Below are 15,589 nucleotides of genomic sequence, written 5' to 3'. Positions count from 1 at the left end.
GGTCAGCTACATGCAAAAGAACGAAACTGGACCACTTTCTTACACCATACACAAAAATAAATTTAAAATGGATAAAAGGCCTAAATGTGAGACCTGAAACCATAAAAATTCTAGAGGAGAACACAGGCAGCAATCTCTTTGATACCAGCCATAGCAACTTCTTACTAGATGTGTCCTGAGGCAAGGGAAGTAAAAGCAAAAAGAAACTTAAACTATTGGGACTACATCAAAATAAAAAACTTCGCACAGTGAAGGAGACTGTCAACAAAACTAAAAGGCAACCTATGGAATGGGAGAAGATATTTGCAAATGACATATCCAAAAAGGGTTAGTATCCAAAATATACAAAGAACTTATAAAACTCAACACACACACACACACACACACACACACACACACACAATCCAATTAAAAATGGGCAGAAGACACAAATAGACATTTTCCCAAAGAAGACATCCAGATGGCTAACAGACACATGAAAAGATGCTCAACATCATTCATCATCAGGGAAATGCAAATCAAAACTACAATGAGATACCACCTCACACCTGTCAGAATGGCTAAAACCAAGAACACAGGAAACAACAGGTGCTGGTGAGGATGTGGGGAAAGGGGAACTCTCTTTCACTGTCGGTAGGAATGCAAACTGGTACAGCCACTGTGGAAAAGAGAATGGAGGTTCCTCAAAAAGTTAAAAATAGAACTACCCTATAATCCAGCAATCACACTACTGGGCATTTACCCAAAGAATACAAAAATACTAATTCAAAGGGATACATGCACCCCTTTATTTATAGTATCAGCATTATTTACAATAGCCAAGGTATGGAAGCAGCCGAAGTATCCATCGATTGATGAATGGATAAGGAAGTTTATAACGTACATTCTATATATATACACATACATATATATATAGACATATATATATATACATATATATACATATATATATATTTAAGAAACAAAACAAACAAGCAAAGGGAAAAAATAAAGGAAAGACAAATTAAGAAACAGACTCTTGGGGTGACTAGGTGGCACAGTTGTTTAAGCATCCAACTCTTGCTTTCGGCTCAGGTCATGATCTCATAGTTCATGGGTTCGAACCCCACATCAGGCTCCGCACTGGCAGCACAGAGCCTGCTTGGGATTCTCTTTCCCTCTCTCTCCGCCTCTCCCCTGGTCTCTCTCTCTCACTCTCTCTCTCTCACTCTCTCTCAAAATAAATAAACAAACATTTAAAAAGAAGAAGAAAGAAACAGACTCTTAATTATAGAGAACAAACTTATGATCACCAGAGGGGAAATGGGTGGGATTAGGTGATGGGAATTAAAGAATAAAAAACAAAACACCCCACAAAACTCAGAACCTGGGATTGAGGTGTGACTTTGTCCTTTACACATTAAATATTGCAGAATATTGCAACACATCTTTCCTAACATACTACATGCTGCAATATGTCAACATAAGTTGAAGCAGAAATGCAGGGAATGACTGTAAATCTCACTTCCAAACTGACTTTACCATTTTTGTTTAAGGTGTAAAGGAACTCCTGTTTCTCTTTCTGTAAATGGAGGTACTCAATGTCCCATGTTTGGGGTTTGTTCCTTACTGACTCACTCAGATGCCCCCTCCAGTTTATAGTCAGACTTTTTATAAGAACCAGAACCTTTTTTCTTCGTGAACTCTTCGTGGCAAGTTGAACTAACAGACCCCTCCCTCTCCCGCCTCAATCATTAGCAGAGGGTCCTGTATCAAAAAGATTCCATCAGGCTAGATCATTCCTTCCAGACAGCAAAGGGAGAGGCCACTGACAACTAACGTACTATGAGGTTTACTGCAATGCGGCTGAATCAAAAGCACTGTATTGCGGGTGGGATGAGATTTTTTATTCTTCCTAAAGAATCAAGCAAAAGGAAAAGTAACTCTGGTCATCCCTAGGTGAGTAAAGCACGTCTCTGAGACGTGTTGATTCACAAGGGACCAAGAAACAGACCGGCCCGCCCATGGCTCTTACTGGCAGGGGGACAGAACTGGAATCAGAATCCCACATTATCTCATTTTGGAGAGAGGAGCTTGTCCGCCTCTGGAGAGGAGTCCTTCTCGCTACCCGAGATGGATCTGCCCCTCCGCTCTCTCAAGCGCACCAGTTCAAACGCGGGCATGGGCTTCGCATGGGCATACAAATATGGTAAAGTGACTACTGTCTTAGGAAACAAAAACTTTCCTCACACTCATCCTCAAGAGTCATTTCCTCATGGAAGTCTTTCCCTGCCCCCAGTGCAGTCTCTGTCGTTTTATATTTATTTGGGTCGCACGTTGAGTAAAACGTTTTCTCTTGCCAAATTATAAACTCCACAGGGATTATGTCTGTTTGGCTCACAGTTCTGTCCCTAGCACCCAGCACCAAGGGGGCACCAATAAATGTCCACTAAATCAGAAGATGAGCAGATACAGACAGGACTGGGTTTTCTGAGGGAGGAGACGGAGTCACCAGGATTGAATGGAGGGCTCTCTGTGCACAGGCAGAAGCCAGAGGGGAGGAGTGTCTCCAGTGAAGGCAGCAGTGGAGAAGCTTTGTGTCAGGGCCTTCCTCTGGACAGTCAAATTTGTCAAAACTTCAGCCTTCAAACTTCCACTTCGGAATACGCTTCTGAGATGTGCCTCACTCTTCAGAATTTAACATATCTACATAGTCCTGTGTTTGTGGCTGTTGAGTGCTGGCCAGGTAGGGCTGCCTCAAAGGGAAAGGCCCAGACCTCCTACTTTGCTGAGAGTCTCATCAGAGAACGGACTGGAAGGGCACTGCCCCACTGGGAAGAATGGAAGGAAGAACCCTCCCGTGGTCAGTGGCCTTACATGCAGTGACACAGAAGATGACCTCAATCTTGAGTCTTAATGTCCCATATAGGTCAGGAATATCCTCCTTCCAGAATGACATAAGATAGGTCCTCAGTAACACCAAATTTTAAGACCAATAATTTCCAAAGTCATCTTCATGGTGGTATTTTAATTGGAAATGCTTTTTGATAAAAGCCCATTCTTTCAGTAAATTATTACTCAACTTTTCAACTTCTCGAAAACAAAAACAAGGGAAGCATCAATGGATTTACCCCTCCGTTCATTTATTTATTCAGCAAATACATCTTGACAAAAACAGCTACAGAACTTACAGTCTCAAGAGGAACCGTGCAAACAACCTATTCTTCAATGAGAAAGAATGAAGCAATACTACAGCATTGGGATGGCCAGATGCTAGAGGCCAATGCAGAAATCAGCACATAATTCTGACCTCTTTCACACCATCTCTCTCTTTCATTTGAGCACCACAAGTTCAATGCTTTCATGGAACTTTGCAAGTTTTGTTTTATTTAAGATTCAGTCTTCTGAAAATTAGGAAGTAGATTAATAATAGTTTCCTGCCATCCATCTCTTCAGAAGGCAAATAGGACACTGGAGTTTTGTTGTGGAGACAAGGGAATAAAAGAACACCCACAAGCTATTCGTTTGTAGAATGTAGATCACACAGGACGCAAGGATCAAATAGTCTGCCCTTTTGTACTAGGGATGAGCAAACAGGCCCAGGGGAATAGAATAAAATTCTGGGGTAATTATAAGAATTCTTCACTGACAAATGATATGACTGTTACCAGCACTTTCCATTTGAAAAGGGGTATGTGGTGTGACGTAATTAAACTTTTTAAAATAATTCTATGAATAGGTACAAAGTGTTATCACCAATCACAGATGAGAAAACTGAAGGATAGAGAGGCTGGTAACTTGCCTAATTATCGTACAACTAATAACTAGTTATTAGCTAGTAAGTGTCAGAGCTGGAATTCAAACCTAGGGAATGTGGTTCCAGAAATCAGACACCAAGTGTTTGGGGTGCCTGGGTGGCTTAGTTGGTTAAGCGTCTGACTCTTGATTTGGGCCCAGGTCATGATCTCACTGTTTCATGAGTCTGAGTCCCACATCAGGCTCTGCACCAACAGCATGGAGGCTGTTTGGGATTCTCCCTCTCCCTCTCTCTCTCTCTCTCTCTCTCTCTCTCTGCCCCTCCTTCACTCTCTCTCTCAGAATAAACCTAAAAACAACAACAACAACAACAACAAGTGTTTAATTTCTTTAACTTCACATGTTCTGTCTCTTTTAAATTTGGAATTTGTGCATATATTTTTGTACATGTGTATATTGGACTTTTGTACATATATTTGTACATATAAATGTATTTAATGTGGTAAGTCTCATTAGACATGTCTGGGTTTTGGTGATAAGTCCTCTCATCTGATTTTCCCAGATAAAGCAAATACGAAGTGAAGACTGACATGACTAAGTTACTAACTCTTGGAGGAATGTCACAAAGGGTAAAATTTGCTTCTAGAGTAATTTGATATCATTTTCTCAAAGCTGTCATGCTACTGTGTTACCTGGCAACATCAAATCAATGTCGATCTCTGCTCAAACACCAGTTGTGCAAAACATGTCAGCATCGCTGGTAGCCTGGCAGATTTAATCATTGTCTCTCTGAGCACCAAAATTATAGTTGGACACCTAATCATCGTGCCTCTCGACTTTGGAGAAAAAAACAAACAGAAAAGATACAAATTATCATTAGGGACAAATAACAGGTGATTTTACTTAATAACTCTGAAATAGACAGTGTTTGTTACAATATGCAAATCACAGGGCATCCTTCATTCATTCTCTCACTCGTTCGACCTCTAGCGACCGAGTACCTAGGTGTCCAATGCAATGGAAATGCCATGAACACAGATAAGAATGAGGTTGGCTGCTGAGGAGCTCAAAGTCTAATGGGGCCAAATAATGTATTATGATCTATCTCTGGAGCCCAAATGAGGGCAAGTTTAATCATGGCACAGAATGAGGAGAGCTTTGGAGTCACGTATACCTGAGTCCTAATTCGGATTCTGCCTCTCGCAAGCCACTTAACTCAGACTCAGTCAGAGAGTTTTCTCATCTGAAAAGTGGGGATAAAAACATCCACCTCACAGGGTGGTTGTAAGTACTAAATGCCATGCCCAAACATGCTGGTTCTCTTTTTCTACCCTTCTTCAAACTCTATCCCACTCCCACCCCATGTCCCCAACCTACCAAGAAAAAAGAGAACTGGAGGAGTTGAGAAGGGTTTCATTCACTTAAGTGACGACATTGAACAGTGAGTAAAAGTGAAGTTGACAGGCAGAGCCAGTGGCAAGGGATTCCAGAAAGTGGGCATAGCGCACTCAAAAGCTCTAAGGCATGGAAAACCATGGTATTGGTGCTGGGGGGTGGGGGGCAGTAAGTAGTTTAGAATCAGGGCTGTGTAGACAGGTATAGTTGATTGGTGCTTTGAGTGTCAAGTTGGAAAAGGAAGGTGGTGTGTTTGGTAAATACAACTGGTTGGGTGTCCGCCTGTAATGCCATTTCCAAAGGCTGACTTCCCTGGGGCTGGGGTCGAATGCTGACCACACAATGCACAATTCTCTCTGAGCTGCCCATGTGCAAATATGGGCTCTGCTCTCCCTGTCACCTCCTGGATGGGACCTTGAGTCTGGTTCCCTAACATCCCAATATTGGCCACTAGGGTCTTCTAGGATCCTAGATCTAGTTTGATATTTCATTTTGAGATCCAGATGCTAGTTGTTTCATCAAGTGCGAAACTGAGATGGTAAGTGATCTATTCAGGTATCTTCTTCCTAGAGCCAGTAAGAAATAGTAGCTCATTTAGAGAGCATAACACTAAAAAGAAACTCAACCACAAATATAATTCCTGGTATTACTCAGTGTTTCACATAAATAAAATTCAAATTCATATAAAATAATGTCATTATAAAGACATTAGAATTTACAAAGGCTCATGCAATTATGCTAAAGAGAGCATTGCTTTTATAGTAATTATCTTAAAAATCATAATAGTTTTGCTAAGCATGCCATTTAGGGTTGACTACATTGTAGGCAGGAAAACAGTTATCAGTCTTAGAAAAGAAAATGCTCAGAAGTAAAGGGAGGTGAGCTGTGGGAGATATTGAATTTGAAGCCAGTGGTTCATATTCCAGTCTGTCAATTATTAGCTCTGTGTCTTTGGACAAATCACTTAAACTCATTTCCCTTTCTCACTGAATGGGGAAAATAATACTTAGCTTATTTTAGTATCAAGTGCCATAATATACATTAAGGTGCTTCATAACGTAAAGTCAGTTTAGAATCATAATAATTATTAATTGGAAAAACAATCCATATTAAAAGTCTACTATCAAAGAAAAAAGTTTATACGCGTCTACTAAAGTCACTGCTATCAAACTTCTCAACAATAGTCTATAAACCAAGGAAATTTAGAGTCTTGCCACGGGGTGTTTGGATAATAACTGTGTTCTATTTCCTTCCTCGGGCATTCATGTGTGCTAAAATTTGGCAATGGGTATACTCTGGATCATCAGACCTGAGAGATATTCCCCCCAAAGGGCTCTAGTCATGGAAAAATACTGCGTGCTCCATCCCAACCTAGAGAGACTGATTAAAACTTCTGAGGAATCCCACAAGAACTTTCACCACAATATTTTCCAAACTTATGGGAGCAGAGAACTCTGTTTTCAAGTATTAATTTTGGTTCAAAAGAATATATTTGGGGAGTATTTCCCCATATAGACTTTTCTTAAAAATGAAAGAATTCCCAACAAAACCAATAACATTCTTAGGTCAATATGATTTCAGAGCAGAGAGTTTCCATCGAGTGAGCTTTGTCCAAATGGTACTAAATGCTATCTGCCGTGTAAGTTTTTCTTGATTGCAAACATTTCATTTGTCTCCATCACTAGGTGAGTTTTTAGTGTTGTCTGCAAATAACAAGTCAGGAAAACAATGTGCCAAGAAATGTTCTCCATTTTTCAGGAGACTGAGTCACCAAGAACTTAAGTGACTTGGCCAAGGTCACATAGCTGGTAGGCGGTGGCTCTGAGATTTAAACCTAAGCTAAGTGCTCCAGAGCCAGTGAATGATTTGACGACAAATCAGAATGTGTTTTACACTGTGGTCCTGCAGGTGTATTCATGTCGCTGGCGAGGGCTGCTTCTCATTGTCTCCAAGACTGGTTGAGAACAGACCTCGGAAGATTGGCAGGAAGATTCAACAGAGCCGTCAATGGCTCAAGGTTTGGATTGTATCAGGGAAGATAAAGCGTTGTCAGTTGTCTCGTACCATCCAGAAGTCGCTTTGAGCTCTTCATAGACTCTGATGATGGACCGTAGCTACAAGAGACGACACACTTGGACCTTGTTCAGCACTGCACCGATTCACAGATGAAGGCAGCTCGTTTTACCTCAACCCACACCTGACATTAAGAGTTTATATAGGTGGCTAACCCATAGGACTCCAGCAAATTCGGCAATGAAACACCATTTTTTATCTTTTCTGTACTGAGATATGGATGCCAAGAACTGAATAAGAAGCAGTTCGTTACAAAGTCGAGCAGTGATACAAACTAGTATCTGCCTTACAATTGCGTGATGCCGTCTTCATCTGGTTGTCTCTGAAAAGGCCTGTCATTTTAGAAACCTTAGGCAGAGAGAAATGTACGTCCGTCTTGATCTCCCACTAACCCTCTCTCAAGCCTACCAATTTTGACAGTTCAGTAGCTTTACAAAATATGCTTATGTTTATTAAATAAGAATCAGCGGAAAGTGTGGTAGTAAAAAGATAATGTAGTTTCAACAAGTTTAAAGGGACCTGAAAATTATTCTGATGTATTCGAATTTCCCCGAATGGAAATTTCTTGTTATGACAAACTAAGGAGGTATACTAGGTGGGCGATCATCAGCTTTCATAAAACAAGGATTTTTCTAGATACTGATTTTTATGTATGTTTCGTGTCCAACACGGCAACCCCAGTGAAGGTATTTGCTGCATCATCCTTCTGTTGAATTTGCATTGTTGCGCGGTTTTAGTACAATTCGATGTGTCTGGCCAGGTCAGAAAGCAATTTGTGATGCCTCGTGAGTTTGCTGCACTGTGGAGTCAGATCGCCATTGGAGAATATCTTTTTCCCCAAAGAATGACACGAGTATGAAAATAAACACAGGGCTATGAACAAATGGGTTACAGAGGCCTTCTTTGAAATAAGAATTTTGCTTACCATCAGAAAATGGCTTTCACGTGAACGGTTTTCCTTGAAATGGCAGGTTAATGCCTTTAGTGAAGAGAATTAAAATTATAGTGCTATTTATCATATCCTAATTCCCTCTCCATACATACTGAGGGTTATGCTTAAATTGAAATCCCAGAAAAGAAATTGCCGCGAAGATCGCCACTCATAGTTAAATGCTACCAAGCTACCCCCGCTTCACTGATGCATGAAGGGGCTTTAATGGTGACTGACGGGTTTTTCATTTATACCCCTTCCTCCATTTCCCCCCCCTTTTACGTCAGGCTCAGGTTCGACATCCCCAGACCTGGAGGCAGTTTAGGGACACCTACCCGAAAGACTTTTTTCCTGACTTCGAAGGGAAAATCAACATGCATTTCTGCATGTAGGGCAGACTCAACAAATGCAACCTTGACTATTGAGGAGACTTCATTACAAAACCACAAACAACCAAACAACAACCTCGAAAACCCGAACTCACACCAAGGTATTCTCCGCTGTCGGGGACCCAGAGAGGAGGGAGCAGGGGCCGGCGGCTCCCAGGCTTCACTCTTTCGGGACAGCTGGACAACTCAGCCCACCTGGGAGGATGCTTCTGTTTACATCTCAGGTTGCCGCCTGGCGATTGGTGGCTGGGCTGGAAGGGAGGGTCCTCAGGAAAGGCGACACTGGGGATGCTGCCCCCTATCACATGATGGAAATTTCCACTCTTTAGAAAGGCGAAAAGAAAAGAAAGGAGGGTCTCTCAATCCACCCTTTTCCGATACTTCCCCCGGATCCCAATCGGCAGAAGTAGAAAACGACACAGGTGAGTGACACTTTTCTAATCTCTGCTAGACTTAGAGACTTGTCAGTGTGCGAACTGGTGGCTGGATCCCAGCCGGTGTTGGTGTGGGTGCGCGTGTGTGATTGCGCGCACAGGGACACGCACGCGTGTGTGGTCCGTTTGCTCAACCTTCTGGGGCTTAGGTTAGGCATTGCGGCTCTTCCTAACTTGTTTGTTGATTGACCCTAATTCTTCTTAGGTTTTCTAAAGGATCATGCTTTGGGTGGGTTATTGCAGGCTAATGACCGATTGACTAGAAATTAAGTAAACCAGGGCATACAGAGGTAAAGGGAACTAGCTGGGAAGGCTCGTGTGTGGCTCTCTTTGCAAGAGAGGTGGCGGTTCCAAGGTAGCCCATTCCCAGCAGGCGGGAGGGGTGGCTGGGGCTTGCCCCCCCCCCCCCCCCCGGATTTCCTAGGCCCTTGGGATTTCCAGTTGGGTGTCCAGCGACCGCCTTCCACAGCGGTGGCCCTGCCACCAGCCTCGCTCGAGTCGAGTCGGCTTGCGATCAGTGCTGGCAAGTGCTACCCAAGTCGCGGGGCCGGGGCCGGTGTCCTCAGGGCGGGGACATTGGGTGCTGCACCTAAAATAGACCCGTTGTCCCTGACAGCTGGACTGCCTGGGCCAGGCCAGCACGGTTCCCTTGGTGGGGGGCTGTGGCCCCAGGAGGAGTCCCGAGAGTGTCTCCTTGAGGGGAGGAGGAAGGCGAGAGCCTTGCTGGGTCTGGGGGCCCTGACTGCGGGCGGCAGCGGCGGGTTCGAACACTGAGGCCGAAGTTCCGACGGAGGTGTCCAGCGCCCGCTCCAGGGGACCGGGAAGCCCGGGGCGCACTGGAGAGAAGGGAGGAGAGGTGCAGAAACGCGGAGCGGGAAAGGCGAGTGGAATCGAGGGGACGTCGAGGGGACATCAGAGAGAGGGGTGAAGGCGAGAGGCGATAAGAGGCCAGAGCCCCGGAGAGCGTGAGGGTTGGAGGGAAAATGGAGAAAAGAGAATGAATGAGAAGAGCGAAGGGAGCGCACACGCAGGGAGCTCCTGGGGGTGACCTGGGAGCCTCGGAGTCCGGAGTCCGAGAGAGGAGAGAGGTGACCGCGGGGACGAGCGGGCTGTGTGCTGGGAGCGGCACGGGGAGTGGCTTTTCACAGGCAGTGGCACCGGTGGGCGCCGCGCCCCGGCCGCTGGCAGGGGTGGAGGTGCCGAGGCACGCGGTGCACCCCTCGGGGCCCCCAGCTTCTCTTAGCGATCCAGCAAGGACAGGTAGGGAGAACGCCCCTCCGGTGCCGTGAGCACCGGGAGATGCGTACCCGCCTGCTGACTTGGTCAGAGAAAGCGATAAACTAGGAAGCCCAGCCTGGGAGGCTTGGTGGCTGGTGTGCCAGGGTGGCACCGGGCAGTGACGGCGCAGTAGTTGCGTCCTTGAGAGACTCGGCGAGGACCTAGAGATCCCGAGCCTCAGTTCTAAGCCGAGTGTTTAGAGACCTGGTCCTGGTTTCACCAGAGGACGGAGTGTGTCTGGAAGTCAATTTCTCAGGGCAAAAGTGCATTTCTACCTGTCTCCGGGCATCTTACACCCTGAGAAAAGAGGCAAAGGGGTAGCTGTCGCCCTGAAGGTATAACCAGACCCTGGCCGCCCAGGCGCGTCCCACAGACACCTATTCGCCAGGGGCCCCTCCCCACTCCTCCCCCCACCCCCTGCTCCTGGGCCGGCTTTCTTTGTTATGCATTTGGGAGCGATGCAGCTTCTCACCCCTGGGGAAGGAAGGAGAGTTGGCCTGTTTCCCAGTTTATCGCTTTCTTATATTCGTATTTGCTTCCCGGCAGCGCAGACACGGTCATTATGACTGAATTGTCTTATGTTGTAAAAAGAACACCCTATGCCTGGATCACTATCTCCAGGGCCCGGTAGCTAGGGCTCTACTTTGGGTTTGGTTCAACTTCGGTTATAGCCTTTTATAGAACTTAATTTGGGGGTGAAGTGGGGGGGATAAGCCCCACTGCAAACAAGTCCCTAAGGAGTCATCGAGGTTGGTAGACTCTCACTTGGAACACAAGAAGTGTGTGTGCGTGCACGTGCGTGTGCACATGTGTAATGTAGCTTCGCAAATGCTAACACATGAAATCTACAGAAAATCCACAGTCTGGGTAGAAGTTTGTTAAGGACAGAGAAACAAGACTATGTGAACTTTGCCAAATTATTGAATGCCATGTGTTCAGAGACAGAAAGCTTTTATTGGGCTGATTCTGTCACAAAACACTAAAACGAAGGGAGACTGGTATAAGGGGACAAATGGTTTTCAAGGCTGCAGGGATGGGTGAGTATGTAATGCAAGGTGCTCCAAGGAGGCTAGTCTGTACTGGATTAGTGATGACAATGACTTACACATATATATCCATTATTATATTTATTCTGTTTTGCTTCTTTTATGTGAAGTCCTCATAACCACCTTAGGAAATAGACTCTATTATTATACTCATTTTACAGAGCAAGACTGGGACATATACAGTGCAGGGAACATAGAACCTCTTTGGAAGTCTTGTTTGGGCAATTACTTGTTCTTAAATCTAAACGAACAGTTCTCTTTCACTTTGGACTTTATCAGGGGCAGAACTGGACAGGTGCCTTTCAGGGACCCAAAGCTGGCTGTTTGGCCTGTTACAGACCAAACCGATGCTAAGAAAGCCAAGGCATGATCATACAGCTACAGACTGAATCTTCGCAGGCCCAGAACTAGATTTTTTCAATAAGTGACATTTGAGAAATGCATAGTATGCCTGTGGTTACCTGTCAGTTTATCAAATGCTGAGGACGAGCATGATAAATACAGCTGCTGTGGACTTTTGTGTTAAATGTTTTTCTTCTTTCATGTCATTGCCATTGTTTATTTCCTCATTGTTTTTTAGGCATCTATTTCTTTTTCTTCCCCCTTATCTTTTGTACTGACTTACTAATATTTTCTAACTATTGTTAAAAACAAAAAAACACCAAGAAGGGCTTAATTTAATTTTTACTCTCCAAAGCAATGACTTCTATGAAAAAAAAAATCAAAGGAATAATGGGGTTTATGGCTACTTATGTATTTTTGATATCTATCAAAATAGTACAGTTTGGTTTGTTTTTTTTTTTTTTTGAACGTGCTTCATGTATCACCTGAAGTTATCCTCCTTGCCACAACTGCCCTGGGGACATCTTGTAGGAAGGGTAAGGGGCGGAAGTAGGGGAGAGAGAAAGAAAGGAGAGGAGAACTCTGTTAAGACAGACTTTTATAGCTAAGTCCTTATGTTCCAAATGTGAATCACCTTTAATCTTCACACAGACTTCCATGGTATAGGTGTTTGTTATCTCCAGTTTACAGAGGAGGAAACTGAAGCTCATAGAAATGGAGGAAAGAGCCAAGGGTCACCCAGCTGGTAAGTGACAGTACTGGCATCAGAACTAAGTCCCTTCCGTGCCTGAGTTCCTGCCTCCATTTGAGCCAGCACAAAGAAAGAGGACTAGGAAAACCAAAACTTAAGGAAAAAAGAGGTTTAGAAAGATGTTGCACAATAGGGTAGGATATGCATGATGGGAGAAATGAACTGCCAATTCCCTTTTGTATGACTGCTAACCTTCTTCTGGTCCTCCTCCTATTTTTGTAATGACTTAATTCCATTCGTTCATTCCACAGTCACTGAGTATCATTACCTTCCAGTAACCCTGTTAAGGAGTTTCTTTTATCCCTGTTTCCCTAACACCTACCACAGTCCCGGGCAAATGTGCCCAAGAGATGTTTGTTGAATAAATGAATTAGTCTAGTCAAGGAAAGAATAAGCAAGCAAACAGTCACACTAACAGCATGTTGACGGCCAGGAAAAATTCAGATTGGAGTATGGCACCTCTGAAGCTGGCTTAGGGAGGGGGCCAGAGAACATTTCAAGACTAGGTAACACCTGAGCTAGGTTATGAAGTAGAAATAAAAGTTAGGCAGGCAAAGAAGTGAAGGAAGTGGGAGAAGATTCTCAACAGAGACCAGCCTGAAGGGAGAAAGCAGAAAGTGTGAGCCACTTAGGGAACTTAGAAGTTCAGTACTGGGAAGTGGAACATGTAAGGGAAGAGGCTGGGAGGGAGGAGTGTCCTGTGAGGTCCTCACTCATTCTGTCTGCAGGGGTCCCAAAGCTCTGCCTTGCCCTTGCATTTCAGAAGTGAACCGTCCTAACAAGGAACAAAATGACTGAATACAGGAATTGGCAACACATTTTATTATTTTATCATTTGATTATGGTCATATAATAGAGAATTATAATTTGTTAGACTCCTTATAATGTTAGGGTTTGAAACACTGTGCTCAAATGGGAAGACCAGACTTTGGTGTCCTCTGTATGGGAAAATCAATTATTTTTCTAGCTCTTGAGGGGATATTCCATTTTAACAAAGATACAATTTACACAATCACAAAAAACTATTTCCAAACAAATGCTTTTCTGTGTTTTTCTGACGGGGAGGGGTAGCTGGGGAGGATTTGTCTCCTTATTTTAGTTTTTAGTGGTTTTATTTATTTTACTGTGTTGCAGAAGAGTCTGGAAGGAAAAATGTATTAAAAAAAAAAAAAAACAAAGTGAGATAGGGAACGGAATGATGTCAACCTCCAACTCCAAAGTAGATGTTTATGCCAGTTTAGATTCTGGCTTTTGATAACAGATTTGGAGAATTTAACTCCCACAGTCTCTTGCTTCGTTAGGGATCTTTTATGCTAGTTTTTCATCCCAGGCTCAGAGGTCTGCCTGCCTCTTCACCATTTCCACACTTGTAAAATACTGTTACTCAAACTCTTCTTATTTGGAAGGGAATTCAAAGGGTAAATGAAATCTACAAATAATCCAAAATCTAATTTCAGTTAATACATTAAATCCTCGACTTTTTAGCATTATATCCCTGGGCAAATTTTTTTAATCTTTTTGAGCTTCTCTTCAACTACAAAATTGAGATCATAATAGCACCTACCTCATGGGATTGTTATGAGGATTAAATGAGTTAACACATGTAAAATGCTTAGACTAATGCCTGACTCATAGTGAGCACTCAATATGGGATTGCTATTATTGTTAATGTTATTTATTCTGCCACCCAAAGCATTATTTGAAATGCTAACAAATGTCTATATGTTCTTTGACCATGTGTTTTCCTCTGTCATAACTAAAATGAAGGAAGCAGAAGAGAGGAAATGAAAAAAGGATAAATAATACACAGGATGGTCCAGCCCAGAATAACATCATTCCCTGCATAATAAGATTGAAATGTTCCCTTATTTCCTGTTGGCTATTTGCCCCTATTTCTCCTGATAAATCTCATGTGTACCCGTCATCAAAATGAACATCATCTCCAATTCCCTTGTTTTCTCTCATTTTTGTCTCCATGGTGCCTCACACAGTGCCTGGCACAAACAAATACTCATGCATGTCTGCTGAAGAAAGGAAGGAAGGAAAACAGGGGAGGGGCAGGAAGAGAGGGAGACACAGAATTGGAAGCAGGCTCCAGGCTCTGAACTGTCAGCGCAGAGCCCGAAGCGGGGTTCGAACTCAGCAACCGTGAGATCATGACCTAAGCCAAAGTCGGCAGCTTAACTGACTGAGCCACCCAAGCACCTCAAAACAATTTATTCTTCAAGCAAGCATGTTTTCACTGAAATATTAAAGGCTTTTGCAAAGTGAATTTGTGCCTTACTGACCGTCAATGTAAATCTTTTTAAATAAATTACTTATTCAGTGTGCATTATTGCACACCATTAAGCATGCAGGCAGGGAATCAGGGCGTGTGGAAAGGAATCCCTGCTCCATCATACAGCTGGGCTTCCTGGATTCAGATCTTGGTTCTATCATCTGGATGTGCTAGCTTCCAGTTTGGCTCTCCCGCTTTCTACCTGAGTGGCCCAGATAGAGCTAGTTACTTAACCTCACGGCTTCATTCTCTTCCTCTATAAAATGAGGGAAACGTTTACTACTTCATAACGATTTCATGAGGATAAAACAATTATATGTGGCACATGGTGAAATTTAGGAGTGTTTGTTAAGCAGCTAAAGAGACTAGTTTTCGAATTCGATGTAATACTAATACCAGCCTTATAGAATTCGGGTGATGATACTGCACGGCACATTATAAATGGTAATGTTACCATTACTATTGCTATTATGGCAAATCCTTATTTCTGTGTTTCTGCTATGAGGAGTTGGGGCCCTGACGTGGCTTTTCCATTTTTTGGTCCATTGAAAATCATATTGATTCTGCCTTCTGTTTCAGGGTAACTTTTCCTCCCCACCCACCCTGTGTTTGTCCTGTCATTTTGCCTTGCGTCATTCATGCGCTTTTCACACTGCATACTCCTCAGGACAAGGACTTTGCTCTTTGTTTTGGCATAATTTTATACCACTGGGTACACTCATGGCACTATAAAAATGTTAAAGAAAAAAAAGAAAAAAAAAAGATGTAATCCCCCCAAGAGGCAACTTTGGCCATCAGCTGGTCGGGCCACCGCTGTGTCTGCAGTGTTGCTACTCAGAGTGTGGAGTGTGCTGTCCAGAGCATCTCTGGCAGTGGCCGGTGGCTTATGGGCGACGCGTGTCCTGCTCAGCCACCGCCCGTTTGCGCGCTGGGAGCA

General features: G+C 43.6%; 1 protein-coding gene across 1 annotated transcript in view; it reads left to right on the top strand.

Annotated features, from left to right (window-relative positions):
* Positions 1 to 8,811: 8,811 nt before the first annotated feature.
* The window catches only part of SLC38A4 (solute carrier family 38 member 4), a 69,910-nt gene continuing 63,132 nt past the window's right edge, over positions 8,812 to 15,589 (top strand). The window contains exon 1 of the mRNA XM_027035964.2: positions 8,812 to 8,945. The gene's annotated coding sequence lies outside the window, so the exon portion shown is untranslated. The remainder of the gene's footprint in view (positions 8,946 to 15,589) is intronic.

This window comes from Acinonyx jubatus, chromosome B4, assembly GCF_027475565.1.
Source record: "Acinonyx jubatus isolate Ajub_Pintada_27869175 chromosome B4, VMU_Ajub_asm_v1.0, whole genome shotgun sequence".
Classification (NCBI taxonomy): Eukaryota; Metazoa; Chordata; class Mammalia; order Carnivora; family Felidae; genus Acinonyx; species Acinonyx jubatus.
This window is presented reverse-complemented; position numbering and strand designations above follow the sequence as displayed.